Here is a 19,331-nt window from a genome sequence, read left to right as displayed (position 1 = left end):
CTGCACCATCTTTGTGGCTCTCCTTTTCATGCTTTCTAACAGTTTAATCTCTTTCTTATATTGTGGCACCCAGACCTGCCCCCAGCACTCGAGGTGAGGCCGCCCTAGAGCAGAGCAGAGCAGGACAATGCCCTCCCTTGCCCTGCTGGCCATGCTGTGCCTGATGCCCCCCAGGACAGGGTTGGCCCTCCTGGCTGCCAGGGCACTGCTGGCTCAGGTTCACCTTGCCATGGACCAGGACCCCCAGGTCCCTTTCAGTGGCACTACTCACCACCCTCCCATTGCCCAGTCTCTACATCCAGGGTTGCCCCATCCCAGGAACAGAATCCAGCACTTTGCCTGTTGAACTTCATGTGGTTGGTGGTTGCCCAGACCTCTAATCTGTCAAGATCTCTCTGCTGGGCCTCCCAAGGGTGCATCAGGCACAGCATGGCCAGCCAGGCAAGGGAGGGGACTGTCCCACTCTGCTCTGCACAGGCACAGCCTGCCCTTGAGGCCTCTGTGCAGTTTTGGGCACCACAAGGAAAGAAAGACAAAGCTGTCAGAAAGTGTAAAAAGAATCCTTCACCAAAATGGTGCAGGGCCTTGAGGGGAAGCTGTGTGAGGAGTGGCTGAGGTCACTTGGTCAGGAGGAGACTGAAGGGAGACCTCATTGCAGTCTACAGCTTCCTCGTGAAGATAAGGGGAGGGACTGGCACTGATCTCTTCTCTCTGGTCAGGACAGGACCTTAGGGAATGGCCTGAGGCTGCATCATGGAAGGTTTAGGCTGAATATTAGTAAAGGTTCTTCACCCAGAGGGTGGTTGGGCACGGTAACAGGCTCCCCAGGGAAATGTTCACCGAGTCTAACAGAGGTGAAGAAGTGTTTGGACAATGCTCTCAGGCACAGGGTGTGACTCTTGGGGCTGCCCTGTGAAGGCCCAGGAGCTGGACTTTGATGATCCTTGTGGGACCCTCCCAACTCAGGATATTCTGTGATTTTTTTCTACGCACCAATGGCAAACATTTTAGCAGTACTTAAGACTCTGTCATATAGAGTTCAAGTCAAGAAAGCCATGGAGATAAATGTGCCCTTAAAAATCCAGTGAAGAGGAGCTCTGTGACTGAACAGCTTGTGAACACTGAAAGTGAGAAACCACTGCATTTGAAAACAAAGCGCTCTCAGTTCTACTAAACGTGCTGTGACACCGGATGTGTGTTAAATTTGTTTACATGTTACTTTTTATAGCCAGTTCCAAACTGAGGCACTTAATCTATCCTTAGATAAGTAAAATGAATTAATTACTATCAAATCCTAGACACATTTATGCATTTTGTCACAACAGTAATTTACATGTCCTCCCTAAGAGAGAACAACTCTGAATATGAAAATACATTTGACTACATTGTCTGAAAGCTTAAAAGCTCCCCTAATACAAATCATTCCTTATTTCTATAGCAGCATGTTAAAACCTGAGTTACTTTCTCTGCATTAAATACACTTAAGGTTAGGTCCAATTCTTCCCTGCATCACAGCTATCTGCATCACCCTACCTCTAGTACATTACAGACACCAAAGTCCACAAGAGTTTTATGTTAAATCACTAGATCAACATGGACACACACACAGAGGATAAACAGAACCAGCTAACATCCTGTAACATGACTTCTACACAAAAAGCAAGAGGCAATTCACATAGACTCTGAAACCACAAATTTTTCATGGAAGAAAATTCATTACCACTCAGGGTACTTTCCACCATGAAGGTGAAATTCATAATAGAGAGTCTGGTTGGTTACATTCTAAGTATTTTACAAAACAAATTCAAAACAGGGTAGCTTTAATTACAAAATAGTGAGTAATTCTTCTCTGCCTTCATCTAAGCAGATGCAAAATTAAACAGGTAAAGTGAATGGTAAGATGAACTATACATCCTGTGAGATGGAAAACAGGCCTCAGGAGGGTCTGCCTCTCAACTAACTCTAAATTCATCCGTGTTTTCATAATTTATAGTCAAAAGCAAGCTGTTTTGGAAAAAAAACTTTAAACAAAGTATTACCCTGCTGTACAGAAGCCTATCATGCTTGCAATATGTTGAACACATACCCAAGTGGATATGCAAAGGTAAACCCACTTCATACAAAGTGTTCTAACAAATCTCAAGCATCTGAGGATGACAAGCAGTCCACAATAAAATGACTGTGTAAATGGAAATTACAAGCAGCATCCTTTTCTGACCAGTTATACTCACCTAGTGCTTCATTGTTTTTTTCACGTAACTACTGTACAAATACTTTATGCCAGGACTGGATTTCTCTATGTTGAATAATACCCCATAAGAACACCAGGTTCAACAACAAAACCAGATAGATCTGACAGCCATGTTCCCAGTTACATGATGGAGTATGCAATTAACAACTGGGCAGCATACTGACTGCATTCCAATTGTAACTAAGGCGTCAAATTTAAGACTTCCTGAAAAGATTAAAGACATTTTCATTAAAATATATTTTTCCTATCATTCACTAGCATTGCTGCACAGTCAACAACACACATGCCAGCTGTTTTAATCTCTATTTATATAGTAAATCACAGGCATTGGAGTGCATGAGAATTAAATTAAGAAAAGGGCTCAAACCAATACCATTTATTACCTACAAACCATTTTCTTCCAGGTATAATCATATAATCCCCATTGAGCTCACAGTTATACATTCACAACACTTCAGTCAGTCGGTTACTGGGAACACTGCTGAGTATCTGTGCTGCAAGTACAATAATACAGCTAAACAAAATAGAATTACTTACAGTCTGAGAATTTCACAAAGCAGCCAATTAAATGCATGAGTAAGTAAGACTAGGATTATGACAGAAAAGTTATCTATAACAGAATAATAAGGTAATGAGATTGCTCTTAACTGAAGTATCAAAATTCAGGCTACTTCTTGAACCAATAGAGCACAGAACTTCCAACTACTTTCTCTGACATTGTCAGTAAAAAAAAAAAACCACAAAACTAACCCAACATTCACCAGTGTCAATGTATCAGCACATTACAACTCCTCACACCCTAAAAAAACCCTGCCATCACAACCTTTCATCTTTCTTGGCACTGTGAGAAAACAGCATAAAGGTCATGGAAAACAAACTTCACTCACATTCTTACAGGTGTCTCCTCCACATTAAAGCTGAAGAGCAGCACAGAAAACCTTTTGGTGCCTTTGCAGAACAGAACACTTCAGTTCCCACACCTCTGAAGTCAACATTTTTCAGTAGTACACAGTCACTTCTATTTAAAAACAAAATAATACCTTGGGTTTAGTGTTTATATACTAAAATTGAAAATCAGAAGAAACACAGGATAACTGAACTATGTAAGAAAGACAGAACTGAGTAAGATTCTGGGCTTTTTCTTTTTTTTTTTTTTTTAATATGCTGCTACTGCAAAGAATTCAAAAGATTCCTGAAGGCTCAGCTAAGTAGTTCTACATTCAAACAAGCTTAAAAAGATTGGCCAATTATATGGTCAAAAGTAAGAAGCTACAGTCAAAAATCTGTCTTTTTTATATCATAACCTATTTTCCAAATGTATTAAGAAAAAATAATCTTCAATGTGAACTCGCAGTCATTCAACCAAGATTCAGCAAATTCTTAACCCACACAGTTGATTTGTGATGTATTTTGGCTGCTAAGTCTGACTCTAAAAGAGTGATGTGCTACCTTATTATTATTTTTTAAAAGATTTCTCTTGGGATTGCACAGCAAAGCAATGAGTATGTAGCCTATCTTACACAGGAAGGAGAGATTTTTATCCTCAAAAACAGGAGGTTCGCCCACATGTTCACCTGGGACAAACTTGGCCAGTGCAAGCAGGCTAGAAGGTTATAGGAGCCTGGGAATGTTTAACATCAAGAAAGTAATTACAGCCCAGCAAGATCAGAAGGAATTACACAGGAAATGTGAACAGTAACCCTTTCCTGCCAAAAAAAATCATGAAAAAGTGAGCTCTCAGCTGCCAGACTATAAGGCTGCATAAACCAATTGCAAAATGCAGGAATGGAAAATACACTATATATTACTAGGCTATAAATTCCCAACGATGTGGTAAAGCTACACCTCCATGAAAAGAACAAAACCCCTGGTCTTTCTTCTTGCCATGTAGATGCAGTATAATTAAAGCCCAGAAGAAACATGAAAAAGTTGCAAACATCACACAAGAATGGTCAGTTGTCTCTTCTGGAATTTTCTTTTAAGTTTACGCTGACCAAACAGTGCCCCCTTTAGAAGATGGTCAAATCTCTTGTTCTCATTTAGTCAAGAAAATCTCTGTCCAAAATATATAGGGCATTATTCAAGCAAGAATGCTAACTCTCTCAGTTACCTGTTCCATAAAAATTAATCTCCCAAATTCTGAAATAAACACCGTAACTCAGCAGAATGGGCTCAAAGTATGTGATGTATTTGCTGGTGAAACAATCTCTATTCTTTAGGGACATGGGGGAATTTGAGTGACCTGACTGTAGTTCAGTCGACTTAGAAAGCCTTCAAGTGTGATATTGGAAAGTGAACAGTGATCACATGCCTGTCCTTCACACAGAACTGGGATCCATTTTAGTGAGACGAGATTTTTTCTTAAGCTACTCAATAAGGAAAATAGCATTCTTTCAAATCTACCAAGACATAATGCTGTACATAACCCCAGTCAGATACGAGATAAGCAATAAAGCAATCAAGCACTACTGTTTTTATTAATTTATTGATTAAAATTACCATAAACCTATCCTCATTAAACAAAAATATGCTCCCCTAAAATGACTCCTAGTGTGTATCTGCTCTATTGAAAAATGGGATTAAAAGATACTTTTACAATTTAAAAAAAATCAGTGAATTACCTTATTTAAGCAACACACCTCTTTAGCTATTCTTAAAATTACAAATCAGAACAGTATCATGACAGATTGCGGTACCAAAACCAGTGTATCACTTTAGCTTCTTTTCTTCCAACCTTGTGACTCAGGTGTTCCCCTCTACCTTCCTTTACTACCAAAGCCTTTCTTTTCTCATCTCATCTGTTGGATTATGTTATGTTTCCTTTTCCTTGCCTTCGCATCTAAGGTGGGTGGGATTTTGCCATCACTAAAGCCACATGCACAACCAATTCCTGCACGGCTGAAGTCTACTCAGCTACCTGCTCAGTGGAATCTCTAAATAAATAAAATCAAGGGGCAAAAAAAGAAGAAAATACAAAGGCAGCACATGAGAATTTCAACTACAGGTATGCAAATAGGGCAGGGACAGCGCAGTAAAGAAGCAACAAGGACAAGAAGTAATTGCTGACATTACGGCCTGCACAAGTAACCATAACTCCCATTCTTCAGGAGATAAAACTGAAGCATGAAACTATTATATTTTCTATTATTTTACTGAGATGGAAGCTGAAAAGAGACAAGCACTGTGACCTCACTCTGGAGACAAAGGGAAAAGTTCCATCTTCTCCTGCACTAAACTTAATCCCACTTCTAAGGGTTGGTGATTTGCAAAAATAAACTGAACTAGCTTTCCCAGTCAATACACGTTCTTCAAAGATTAAAGTCACTGCTCCTAAATTTGTCTGTCTCCACAGCAGATTAAAGATTTAGCAGTACAGTATTCAAACAAGATGTTAGCCAAAAAAGCTGCAGTAGTGGATGAGCCACTAGTTTTTCAATAGCTATAAATGCAACATGAATCCATCCACAGCAGATAACACTGTGTTCTGTTTGTTCATCAGTCAGAGAAAACCATTTCAATATTGTTGCAAGATACTCTGTTTTCAAAGGACTTGTACATGTGAAGCAAAAATACTCCCAGTGATAGAGTGTGGTTTTTTTCAGTTCAGTGTGTTTAAAACCACAGCCTATTTTCAGCCAGGTGAGCTGACTGCAGTCTGTCAGAAGGCAGGAGCTGCCTACAAGGGCTATTACTGTGCAAAGGCGTTGGTGGCAGCAGCCACGGGAAGGGTTCCCTGCACCTCCCAAGCGTAGGCAGCACATCAGAATCTGAGCATTCCTCTCATGAGGAATTTGCAACTGACTCATCTGCTGCACCCTGAAGCAGCACTGTGGCTCACAACACTGGGCACTGCACAGGATTCCTTTGCAAATCAACATTTTCCACCTAGCCACATCTGCTCTTTGTGAAACTTCTGCAGAATTTGTATCTGAAAACTTGTAGGAGTTGAACCCAGTGATCCTTGTAAGCCCTTCCAACTCAGGATATTCCACAATTCTAGTGTACTGCTGCAAATAATGCTCTTTAATTGGGAGGTTACTGGCATTCACCTTATTTCTAGAAAGAAATGTAATCAACTTTAAAATCCTTAATATGTCATATTTTGGGCCTGTGAAACCACTTTGTAATGAAAAAGTGAATTCCAAAGATACTAGCTTTGAAAATTACTATGCTTCTAAATACAGTTATTTGTAATATGACTAGAAATAGAATAGAAATTTAAAACTTCCTCTTCTGGGGACATCTACAATCAGCCAACCTAACATGAATTAATATTCCCACCCATTGCCTTCCACACTGCAAATATACACATTAAACATTTTATCCTTCCCAATCCAGAGCAGCTTTCTAAAGATAATTACCAAAAACTGAATTATCAGTTAACTACACCAGTGACACACAAGTCTTGGAGAGAGAGAGGCCAGTAGAGAAAACCTGAAACCATTCTCTGTAAATATCCTCCATCAGGCAAGCATGGTTCTATTCTCTCTCAACCATTACTAACATCTATGAACTCTTTAGGTTTATCTATTAATTCTGCAATTATTAATAAATATTTTGGAAATGGTCTTTCTAGTGTTTCATGTTTGAAATAATATGAAGAGAATTCAAATAAATAGTTTTCATTATTGAACACTTTAAAACTTAATTCCACTTTGACAAAAAAAAGGCTCACATGCCCAAGTTAATTACATCTCTCATCACTGAAATCCCTCAGGGTTAAATAAGGCTCAGGATACTTAGCCTGTCCTATTCTCCTGATAGAATACTTGCAATAGTCTATAGGTACAGACCACTTCACAAATTATTTTTTTACATTTTGTTTTCTAGGAGAAAGATGCTTTACGAATTTGTAGATATTACCATCAATACATTATTCTTTTTCCTTGACTTGCATTTTTGATGATGGTCAAATTAAAACACATTATTCCACAACTATGGGAATAACAGTTGCAGAATAATGGGTTTTAACTAACTATATAACTAAGATTTTATATTGTTTATTTTTTTGCTTTTCCAAAATGAACAGCTTCCTAGAACAGGAAGAGACTTAACCAGAGCAAACCAGTTGTATATTCAGGAGTTTCCATCAATTTTGTTAGCGTTATTATTAATCTAAGGAATTTTTATGGTTCTCAAAAGCTGATCAGCTAAATCTTTCAAAAGGTATCTACATTTCTGTAAGTGTAGAATAATTTTAAAATTGAAAAAGAAGAGCAAGTTTGGTCCACTTTTATCTTGAACATGAACAAAGCTTTCTGTTAAAATCAAACAGAAATTTCACTTTCCAATAAACAGCAATATTTTATACCAAATATTTGAAGATTTGCAAGATGCAAAAAACACCTTCAAAAAGATTTCAAAACTTTTGCAGTGAATTAGATCAATTATACCTTAATAACACCCTAGACCAGCTCTCCTCACAATACCTAGCTATCTTCAAACCATGCTAGTACATTTCTGTAGGTTTGACGCTTGCATGAAATCATTAAAAGAGAAATAAAACAGGTAAAACCTTGATCTAGCCTAAACACTCTACAGTTTCATGCTTCTTTTGAAGCAAAACCTTATCATGTAAAAGAAACCTTACAAATACTTAATTACTTAAATCCTGTAGAACACAGTCTTTAAATACAGAATCCAAAACATAATCATTTTTCTAACTTTTTTAATGTGGTCATGAAGTCCTCCTGACACAAAGAAATTTGACAACAAGGTGAAAAATAGCTGTAGGAAATTAACTTCAGGGCAAACATAAATGATGCTAATCAAAACACCAAAACTGTTAAGTTTCACCAGCTCACCTTAGGCAGTACATGCTCTAAACTGGTCAGAGGTGAAACATCCTGCACTGGACTAGACTAACTGAGTGTGTGAAAAACCCTCCCAGCAGCTGTTGATCAAACCTGCTTCCTTATCTTTAAGGAAATCCAGAAGGCTTCACTCAATCCTCTTGGAGCAGCTCAGACCACAATTATCCCCAGGCCTGTCACTTTCAAGTCACTGAAATTAGCTGTCTAACCAAGAAACTCAACATGTTACAGCCAACAGGCAAGTTAGACCTGTGTTCTTTTAGTAGTGCACTGACATTTTTCTTCAACAAAAGACATGGGAGGGTTTGTTCTCAAACCTGAACAGCAGCACACTCTGCCCAGCACTTTGTAGAGGAGAACAGAGCATGTACATTATATACCTTACACATATGATGCTTCTGTCAAGCGACCCCACTATACCAATTGCTTTTTAAAATTAAGTCAGACTTCATATCCTTACTAAATGCACAATAGCATACATTCCTTTTATTTCAAATTCCATCTCCCCAGCAAATTATAAGAGCTAGACAAGATTTCAGCTTCAGCACCAGAATAGAAGACCCAAAGCAGGAGTCAACGTGGTTTACTAAAACACTAATACAGGATCAGTGAGTACCATCTCAAGGAAAAGTACATTTATTACTGTCCTCCCCTCTAGATCACTGTGTAAATAAAACTTTTTCTCACAGAAAAAAAAAAAAATTCCTCCAGAAATTATCAAGTACATCATTCTACACATACAACAACAGAGAATTGGCACAATTTTCAAATACAGCAACATGCAATCAAAATTATGTAAATATGACATAAATTACATCATGTTTATGTTTCTATAAACTATACTGTGGCAATATATACTCTTGCAGTGCAAGTAGGTGGTGAATGAAAAACAAAGATGTGAGAAAGAAAGACAAACAAGCAATCAGGCTGCTACCTAACAAACTACATCAAGTATTTTCAGAAATGGCCCTTAATGAGGTAAGATTTAAAGAAAGAAGAAGCCACCACTGACTTTCAGAGCATTATGTTAATCTACAAAAGTGAAAAGAAAAAACCCAAAGCAAGAAATTTCTCCAGATCCCACATACATCTGGGACCCACCTGATTATGCAAAGAATGGCAACATGCAGCAGTGGCTTTTAAATGTATATTTTTCGAGTAGTGAAAATCCAGAATAGCAAAGTTTACTTTTCAGATGTTCCAACCCTAAATAACATGTAAAAGTTGACTGTTACTTTAGACTTATCATCCCTGGCAGAGTACCTCTCAGTTACTGAAGTTTTTCTGCCTTGACAGGGGAATTCCATTTCTAGGATTCACGCAGAGAAAATGTTTCAGTATAAATCGTGGCTATTCTAAGCCAGGAAAATGTCCCACGGATTGCTAAGTTACCATCCTTCAGGCAAGTTCCCTGTAATTAAGGTATCAATTATAATTTCACAGGCATGTTTTATTTTATAAATAAACTCTGTTTCCATAATTTGAGCTGTGGGAAAGAATGTCTGCGTCAGTGCATCAACCCTTGCAGCACGGCAAGTTTTGAACTGCATGCCAGCTCTAAATGTTATAATACGGATTCTAGCATGGAAAAAATAGGAGGAAGACTTCCCTCTCACCCCCAAATTCCCACAAGCCTTCTGAATTTTTTTATTCCTGTCATGGCACCTCCATGACATCTGCTCTTTGCTGCTCTAGAGCCAAATACAACAAATTTAACTCAATCTGCTGCTAAACACACCAAAAGTAAAAACTGCAGCCTGCACTAAACAGAGAGAAAAGGGCATTTAAGTGGGAATGAGAAAAAGCCGATTCTGCAGTCTTTTCATGTTGAACACTGCTCCTGATGCTTTTATCACAGAGTTTTATATTTGAGTTTGATAGAGACTGAAAGCAAACAGTTTCTAGGATTTGAACCATGCCAAGAGAAAAGACTGGCAAAGCGACAAGCATGCTCATTTAATTAAGATACCCCCACTGCTATTTTTATGACTTTTTACATACTTGCTGGGAGTTGGCAGGCTGACACAGAAGGCCAGCGTTAGCTCATTTCATCCTCCCAAAATATTCCATCACTCTAGGTACAGAACAAACTTGTGTACTGACTCGAATTAAATTACTGCAGGAACACCAACTTCATGCACGAGCCCAGGCAATAGAAAAATCAAAGCTGAACAGAGCAGTGTCTCACAAGTAGCAAGTCACACAAACAACTGGCCTAGGTAAATTCTTGCCAACTTCATGAGGACCCTGATGTTAATCCCCAAAACCTCTTCTCCAATATCCACATCTACAAGAGAAACAAAGTAAATCAGTGCATCCTACCAAGAGAACTAGACATATTGCCTAGTGGGTATCTCCCCTAGATATAACCCAATACAGGGAAAGAGAGCAAACAAATTACAGATGCTGCAATTCTTTCTCCCATAAACAAACTAGGGATAGACTTAATTCCTTCACTCACACCATCAACACATGGTTTTTAGATGAGCTTTATTAAAACTCATGATGGAAAAAATAATTTTGCAAGTGACAAAAAGATGAGGGATTATATTATTTTAGAAGAAAAGGTAACCTGAGCCTGTGTAAATACTCTTGCACTCTAACTCATTTAATTCCATTAGAATTTTTCTAAATCAAAATTATCCCTAGACTGAAGAGCTCACTCTCACCTGTTTATTAAGAAATAGATCCTTTCTCAAGTTTCCTTTCTCACTTTGTCACCCAAATTTTACAGAATGTCCCCTTATTCTTAGAGCATGAACCAAAAAATCAACAGCTTTTGAGTTACTTCTCAAACACAATTCATCTTTCTGTGTACTTGTGTTATACTTCTTCATATTCACTGCCTTTCAAAGGCTGAACAATCTCTTCTTTTTCTTCCAATTTATCTTTATAAAAGCAAATTTCCATCCCCACAGATTCCTTTTTTAGACTCTTCACTGATTCCCTTCTTCTCTACATCCTTTTTAGAGGCATCCAGCACCACATCCACTGTGATGACATGCTGTATGACAGTAAGACACTGATTTTTACCACAGCATTTTATACTCCATCACACTTTGTTTAGTTTGATTGCAAGTATGAACACAGGTATCAGAAGTAAAGAGAAAAAACAAGATTTTTAACACACAGTCCCCTACTTTGAGTATATGGCATTAGTAATATGCCAAGACATCATTTGGGGCCAGGCAGTGCTTGCTTTTTTGTCCTTCAGCATAATTTATTCTTTGTAACTCACCAATTACAGACTGCAAATCTTTGTCATTTGCCTATCAGGGTACCCTCCCAGAAAGAAAATCGCTGGTTTACAGGAGAACACAAACATACACTAAGCAAAGGTAACTGCCCAGGACTGTTTGCTTTTAGGTCTTCAATGAGGAACCAAGTGTGCTTTGGCACAAAAACAAGTCAATTTTTCAAAGGGTAGGTCAGCTGTATTTTTTACTAAGACTGTAATAGAAAAGATAAATCATACTATGGAGGACAAGAATATTCTGCATCCTACTTATTCTACCAGAACTATGGAAAATATATAACATCTCTGAATTAACTTGCTAAATTCCATAAAATCTAATAGATACTATATTGGCCCTTACAAGGTACAATCCAGCCAAAACTACAAAAAGTTTCCAAAAACACAGTGCATTACATTTATAATCTGAAGATTTGAAATCACAACAGCCTATCACTATTTTTCTCTGGAAGCTAAAAAAAACAAGAGAATCTATAAGACTTTTTTTTCTCAATGATGAACAATATTTTAAAGTTTGCTTAATATTGCTGTTTAGGGAAAATCATAATAGAGCAATTGACCTGACTCTCTGTTCTTAAACACTCTGCTAAAAGAACAAACTATTTGTGAAAATAACAAAAACCAGCTGAAGGCATTTGGGTGGTCTCCATTTGAGTCCTGTAATATAGAACAGTTTCCTTTTTTCTAAATCCAATACTGATTTGTTTTCCTGCTTTGGTAAAGCCTCAAGACCTGTTGATGACAAAAGCAACGCAACCCACTGAACATCCATATTAATTTACTGGCAGGCTGCTAACTTCCAAGTGCTTGATTCATCACACACAGAGTACTACACTTACTTACACAACAGGACTATGCAGGTTTCTATAGACTGATCCTTTTCAATTCCCTAACAGTATTTAGAGGGGTTGTATAGTTTTATCTTTAGGACACTGCACATGATTAGCAGAGACCAACATTGGGTAGTTCAGCTTTACTGCCCTGCTTCCTAAAAACATGGATCTATCTTATTTCTCCACCAGCAGTTCTGTTTTGATTGAGCTAAGGAAGAGCAAAAACTGTCAAAACTTCATGTCTTGGTGTACGTAGCACTCTTTAAAAGGACAGCCTGATATAAATCTGAGATCACACACCCTCACAATCAGCAGACTGCAGTCTCCCTTAGGAGGCCAACCAGTCATGGCCAAAAAAATCCACCAGAATTTAAGTTCTACGTCACTCAGCAGAAGACTGAAGTGTGCTCAAAACTATAAAAATCAGTAAAATTTTTTGTAAAATCCCTATTTTCTACAGTTCATCCCAAATAACCACAAACATACATATAAGAGAAGTGGCAAAGAAGCACAGGTGTAACAGCAATGACATCAGTCTAAGCTGTAATTTGGCACCATACACCATTTTCACAGTGCTAACCCAAGAGAAAGATCCTTTGAAGAAGAGACAAAGTCCCTTGCAATCGTCCTTCACAGCTGAATAGTGCACCTTTGAGGGGATTTTTGATTTGGTTTCTGCTTTGAGGTCATGTAAAACCATTAAATAATTCCTACATACATTTCAGCATTCAGCTACTGGCAACAAAGGGCTTCATGAAAAAGACTGAGTATGGGAACACAGCTCTGACTGCTCTGCCACTCACACTTGAACAGCAAAAATATTCCCTGGAACTATAACTTACAACCAAGCTAATATCCCAAACCAATTTCAGTGATAGATCCTAGTAAGCCTCCCAGAAGTTGTTTCTTTCCCCATAACTCCTTTACCCATCCAACAAATTTTCCAAGCTGCTTTTCCATCTCTTTAGCACCTGCAAATACCCAAGTGAACCACAAGAATACTCCTGTCTCCCCAGTGACTTGCTGTGACTGAGGCTCTTCAGCAGGGCTGAAACAGCCCAGCTCTGAAGCTCAGCACATGACCTCTTCTTGGCATTAACCATGACACTTCTTCTAAACCAACAATCCTGGATTTAGACTTTCTAAAAAACAATAAACTGCTAAGCCACAGAATGAAACATGATGCATACACAGAAATGAACGTCCTATAGCAGCCTCTAAAAGTAAAAGTCACACTTCAAAAAAAAAGCATGTTTATGATTCAATACTCCATAATTTTACTCTTTATATGATTCCATGAAAAAAAAAAATCTCATTATTCTGCAAAAATAAAAGTTTAACCACAAATGAACTGACCACAATGTATTACAATTCTGAAAGATGGACTGAGTTGATTACATTCTTTCCTTTCCATCTGTGCAACAATTCAAGGTGAACTAACAGCTAAGTACTGAACTTCTTCTGGCATGAGGACACCAGCCAGCTCCCTTCAAACAAGGCTTTCAGTATTGCATAGCCTTCAAAAAGATGCAAGAAAAGAACCAAAGAGAAAAAGGACAGTGCACAGTTTAGGTGAGGAAAACATTCCTTCCTAAAATGGTAAAAGACTGAAGTGACAAAGCAAAGACAGTCTTTCCTTAATTGATGCCCTTTCACATCCTTGTTCAATACACAGTACAGTTCTACCACAGTGAGGTTTATGGTGTTTTGATTATGTTCTTGATATTGACTGGAAGAGTTATCAGACTACAATGTATTGCTACACAAACCACGCTAACTTTCCTACAACATCCAATTACACTATAAATACCCATGAAATCTTTAAGAAAGTAATGCTTGAATACCACTGACACTAGGTTTAACCAGCCAATTAGGGACAAACTAATACCAGAAAATACAGTACTATAATACAATAAGTCAAAGACACAATTAGCAAATATCACACTTCGTGATATTTTAATAGAATGGTTTTGACCCAGTTGTTCTGTGGTTTCATGAGGTCACAAGACCAACAGTTACAGAGCAAATACAATACAAAGACAACAGCATTCTCAAAATGCCATTTTAAGCTGGCAGCAAGAATCTCTTTATTATATCAGCACAAGAAAAAAAAGAAATTTAAAAAACAACCCACAACTTTTTATTTTTAAAATTAAAAAAAAATTAAAAAATAAAGATCTCTGTCATATAATTTAATGGTGGTTACATTGTGAAGAAGTCTGTAATTCATTTAATTTTGACAAAAACATGCAAATATACTCCATGAGAAAAAGCTCAATTATTACTCAATCAGCACTGTTTCTCTTATTTGCCAATGTTGTCTTGTAAAAATATGTGGTCATGTTTTAAATTTGTTTTTAAAAAAATCTTTTTAAGTAAAACGTGTTCTGGATCTCTGTAAGTGAATTAAAACACCAACATGGAGTATTAAGTCTTAGCAAATAAGGCCCATGTCTTGTCTTGACTGCAAGTAAGGATGAGCATCAAAACATACTTTCCTGCTGCTGAACAACTAATATCTTTTATGGAAATTATAAAAACAATCAGTTTCACTGGAGTACAAGCCCAATGGAATATACCCTCAATGACCTTAAAGAATTTCAAATGGGCAGAGAAACAGCAACTCAAACACAGAGGCAAAAACTGTCTTTGTGTTCAGATGGACACAGAATCAAAATCTAAAACACTCTGTAAAGATATTACTGTAATCTTTCAACATACCCACCTTATTTGTCCTGCTGCTGCTATGACCAATGAAACATTTCATCCATCTTAATTCCTATTTCAAGGAAATAAAAAACAAACAAAACCAGAAAGTTCCAATATCTCAGGAAATATATTAGCAAAGGACAGAAAATCATATTTAATAGAAAAGATAAACATTTTAAGAAACAGTGAATAAAATTCTAATAAAACATGTTTACCCACAATACAACAGCATCTCCTCTGAGGTATACCATACATTAACAGGACATTAGACTAGAGATTACAATAATAAATATCTGAATAAATATTGCTAAAATAACTGATGAGAGTTCATACATTTCTGATTTTTCCATGCACTTTTAAAGCTCTGAATTTTCTTTATTTGCAACTGCAGCAATATTTCCAGTCAACTTCCAATTCAAGTTCTACATTCAACACTTGGCTATTTCACTTTGACCTGATACCATCTACCTCCTTAGGCGCAATTAAATACATAAAACCATCACCAGTTTCATACAGACATTTAAAACATTAAACCACTTCTATAAATGTTTTACCTGTGCACATAAAAATGCTTGAAACAGTCCAAGTCACTGATGAAGAACACTCCTCCCACCTAGCACAACATAATCCTTGAACCTGTACATCAAAAACATATGTGTGACAATCACTACACATTTCTAAGGCTTCAGTGAGAAAGTCAGAAATATCTCATATATGCTCTCCCCATCATTGCTAGTTCTGATATTCTCACTCACAAATAAGATGCAGGAAACATAAGAAACCAGTATTTTCTTCATTAAATGCTTTGAAAAACACTTCAATTACAACTTCAGCTATCCCAATCTATTTCTTTAATAGCCTGCTCAAAAGCTAAAAGCATTTGCATAGTGCTGGTTTTCTTCTGATCTTCCAGTTATCATTACCCAAAAATATCTTTAGAATTAAATGCTAAGAACAATAGATCATTATGAAAAATATTTTAAATATATGACTTGTCATACACTTTATTTCTCCCTTTTCCTTTCTGTCCTTTGACAAACTCTAAGATGGAAAATATCCAATTCTTCTAGCTACTGAAGCAGACAAAAATGCACTCATCCCTGATGTATTTTGCTTTACAAAAAAGTAACTTTGAAAAAGATTAGGTTAAACTATTACTAAAAATAACTAGCTACAATCAAGTTATTGAAAAAACAAACACAAGAACAACAGCTCAGTATTTTGATTGCTGAAAAGTTCTGTGAGGAAAGAAACTGCAATAAACTACTGTGATCCAAGGAAGCTGTGCGTTTACCCAATGTTATCCTCCTCTTTCCTTTTTATTAAGGAATAATAACATGAAAGACCACTTTTAATGGCATATTACAGGTTCAAATAAATTAGTACGAGAAAACTCAAGACTATAATTAGCTTAACTATACAGCATTTAAGAGCTAGGCTGTTGACTGAGACCTTAATACACAGTAAAAAGCTTCAACAACAGTTATGTTGGAGAAGAAAGGAAGCGAGCACAAGACATACCACATCAATTTTAGTTTAGGTATAGAAGTATGTAAACCTTTTAATAGAGCATGACTTTTGGGCAAAATAAATTGAAACAAGTCTCTCTTTCATATTGTTTCAAATTTGCACGCTGTAGACATTCACACATCTTCTGAAAACTCTTTTATGCGGCTTTAAAATGCTTCCCTCCTTGTATTATCTATGCCAGACACATCTGATTACTTGGAACCTGGGATTTGTTCCTGATGTCATTATTAAAAGTTCCAAAGGATTCATAAGCCGACAGGCCTCAGCAAGTTGCACACAAACACTACACCCATTTACTGCATCCATTTCTGCAACCACAGGACAAAACGCCTTTTGCCGTCAGTCCCTTCCAAACCGTAAGGAGCCCGAGAGGGCTGCGCATCGTATTTGTACTTTTATGGAAGCAGCAGCACGGTTATGAAACATCGCTCAGGCCTGCAGTCAAGAGCTGGGCGCACAGCTCTGACTCACGCTGGCAGGGACAGCAGGGGAGCCAAACGCTGCCCCAGAACCTGGAGGCACTCACTGCCACCCCTCACCGAGCTCACGCTCTATGGCCACCACTGCAAAAGCGTGAGCTGTACAAGCAACCATCGTGACCCGTAGGAAGCGGTCACACGCGGCCTTTCTGCAGGTCTTTATTACAACATGAGAACCGGCAACAGCAGTCACGCCCTCTCGCAGTTTCCGCACCCGCGGGGCTGATACCCCGGGCCGGGCTGTGGCACCCCCCGGCCGGGCTGTGGCACCCCTGGGCCGGGGCTCGGGTGGCCGCGCTGGCTCCGGGCTCGCACGGCGCCCCCGGCCGAGCGCCGCAGGCCCCGCACCGCCGCTCCCGGGCTCCGGCGGCGGGAGCCGGGCGGGCCCCGCACACACCTCGGCGGCCGGGGGACGCTGCCGAGCCCGCCGCGCCCCTCGGCCGAGCAGCGGGACCAGCCGTGTCGTACCAGGGCGAGCCACGGGCCCCGCAGGCGCGGAGCTTCGGAGATAAACCCCTCGGGCTCACCGAGTGAGGGCCGGAGGAGGCGCCCGCCCCGCCGGGAGCCGCCACCCCTCCGCCTCTTGCTTCCCGGCCCCGCGCCGCCAGCCGGCTCCGCAGGCGGGCAGGGAGCGGGACAGCCGCACCCCGACGCCGCCCGCCCCCAGCCCGGGCCGCGGCCCCACTGCCGCGGGGGGAAGGAACTTACGAACACCCGCCGTGCCCGGGTCCCGCCTCCGCGGCGCGGGGCGGCGGCGTCACCCCGCGGGAAGGCGCAGGGGCGGGGCCGCCGGCGGGCGGGCGCTGTCGGACCGAATGGGGCGGCGGACCGAATGGGGCGGCGGGGCCGGGGCTGGTTCTGCGCTCGGGCCTCGGCGGTGCTGCCCCGGGGATGCGGGGTTGCGGCCTCGGGCAGCGCTGTGCTGAGTGAGGCCTTCCCTCCCCGTTCCGGGCAGCCGCTGGCGGGGGGAGCTGCGCTCCCAGCCGCTCCCCGAAAGTGATGGTTGTCAGGCAGTGGGATGGGGGGTTTTGTGGGGCAAGGCTGAAAAAGGAATCTCTAAAAAGTACAGGAATTGTGCTGGAAAATAAGCGTAAGAGACTTGAAAGCACTGGGTCAGAGGGGGCGCAGATGTTTGAACATCAGCTGCCTTGAAGGGCAGTGGCATCCAGGCTTGTATCAGCAATAGTGTGGCCAGCAAGATGAGGACAGTGATTGTGCTTCTGTACTTGGCAGCAGTGAGGCCGTGTCTCAAGTACCAGGCTTGGGTTTGGGGCCCTCATTTTAAAGCAAACATTGAGGTGCTGGAGTGTGTCCAGGGAAAGGCAGGGAAGCTGGTGAAGCATCTGAAGGACAAGTCTGATGAGGAGCAGCTAAAGGGAGCTGCGGATGTGTAGTCTGGAGTAAAGGAGGAACAGGGAGGACCTTACTGCTCTTCAGAGCTACCTAAAAGGAGGTTGGAGTGAGGTGGGGGCCAGTCTCACAAGTAACAAGTGATGGGACAAAAGGAAGTGGCCTCAAAGTTGTGACAGGGAAGGTTTAGTTTGGATATGAAGCAAATTATACTGAGGATCCCCACAGCCTCACGCAGCATGTACGGGTCAATCAGGCCCAGCTAGCATGGGTTTATTAAAGGCAGGTCCTGATTAACTGACCTGTTCCTCTGTGACAGGGTGACCCACTTTGTGGATGAGGGAAAGGCTGTGGATGTGTCTACCTGGACATCAGTAAAGCCTTTGACACCATTTCTCACAACATTCTAGAGAAACTACTGCTCATGGCTTGGACAAGTGTGTCCTTCATTGTGTAAAAATGTTGAGATGGTCAGGCCTAGAGAGAGTTGGTGAAAGGAGCTCCATCCAGCTGGTCACTGGTTACCAGGGTGTTCCTCAGGGCTTAGTGTTGGGATCAGGCACATTTAATACCTTTATTGAGCAGAAGTGTTGATCTACTGGAAACTTGGAAGGCTCTGCAGAGGGATCTGGGCTGGATCCATGGGGTGAGGCCAGTGGTACAAGGTTCAAGAAAGTCAAATGCTGGGCCCTCTACTTGGCTCACAACAACCCCTGCAGTGCTGCGGACTGGGGGGACAGCATCTGGAAAACTGCCTGGTCCAAATGCTGGGCCCTCTACTTGGGTCACAACGATCTCTGCAGTGCTACAGGCTGGGGGGAGAGTGTCTGGAAAACTACCTGGTGGAAAAGGACCTGGACGTATTGATGGACAGCAGCTGAACCTGAGCCAGTGAGTGCCCAGGCGGGCATCAGTCTCTTCTGCCAAGTAACAAGAACTAGAATGAGGCCTCAAATTACACCAGGGGAGGGTTAGATTAGATATTGGTAAGAATTTGTTCTGCAGAAGGGTTGTTAAACCCTGGAACAGGCTGCCGGGGGCAGTGATGGAGTCACCATCCGTGGATCTAACATTTAAAAGATGTTTAAAAAGGTGTTTAAAAACATTGAGCCT

General features: G+C 40.3%; 1 protein-coding gene across 4 annotated transcripts in view; it reads right to left on the bottom strand.

Moving 5' to 3' along the window:
- ZNF438 (zinc finger protein 438) overlaps nt 1-17,627 on the bottom strand; it is a 50,802-nt gene extending 33,175 nt beyond the window's left edge. For 2 of the 4 annotated variants that reach the window (XM_066551820.1, XM_066551846.1), the window contains exons 1-3: nt 17,577-17,627; nt 15,414-15,495; nt 14,876-14,929 (exon numbers count right to left, since the gene is read on the bottom strand). The gene's annotated coding sequence lies outside the window, so the exon portion shown is untranslated. Of the gene's footprint in view, nt 1-14,875; nt 14,930-15,413; nt 15,995-17,395; nt 17,420-17,576 lie in introns of those variants that run through there. The other 2 variants (XM_066551829.1, XM_066551838.1) reach the window with 2 other exon arrangements.
- Between the last annotated feature and the right edge of the window lie 1,704 nt (nt 17,628-19,331).

This window comes from Molothrus aeneus, chromosome 1 (assembly GCF_037042795.1).
Source record: "Molothrus aeneus isolate 106 chromosome 1, BPBGC_Maene_1.0, whole genome shotgun sequence".
In the NCBI taxonomy this organism is placed as follows: Eukaryota; Metazoa; Chordata; class Aves; order Passeriformes; family Icteridae; genus Molothrus; species Molothrus aeneus.
Note: the sequence above shows the minus strand (reverse complement) of the source record. Positions and strands in the feature narration are given on the sequence as shown.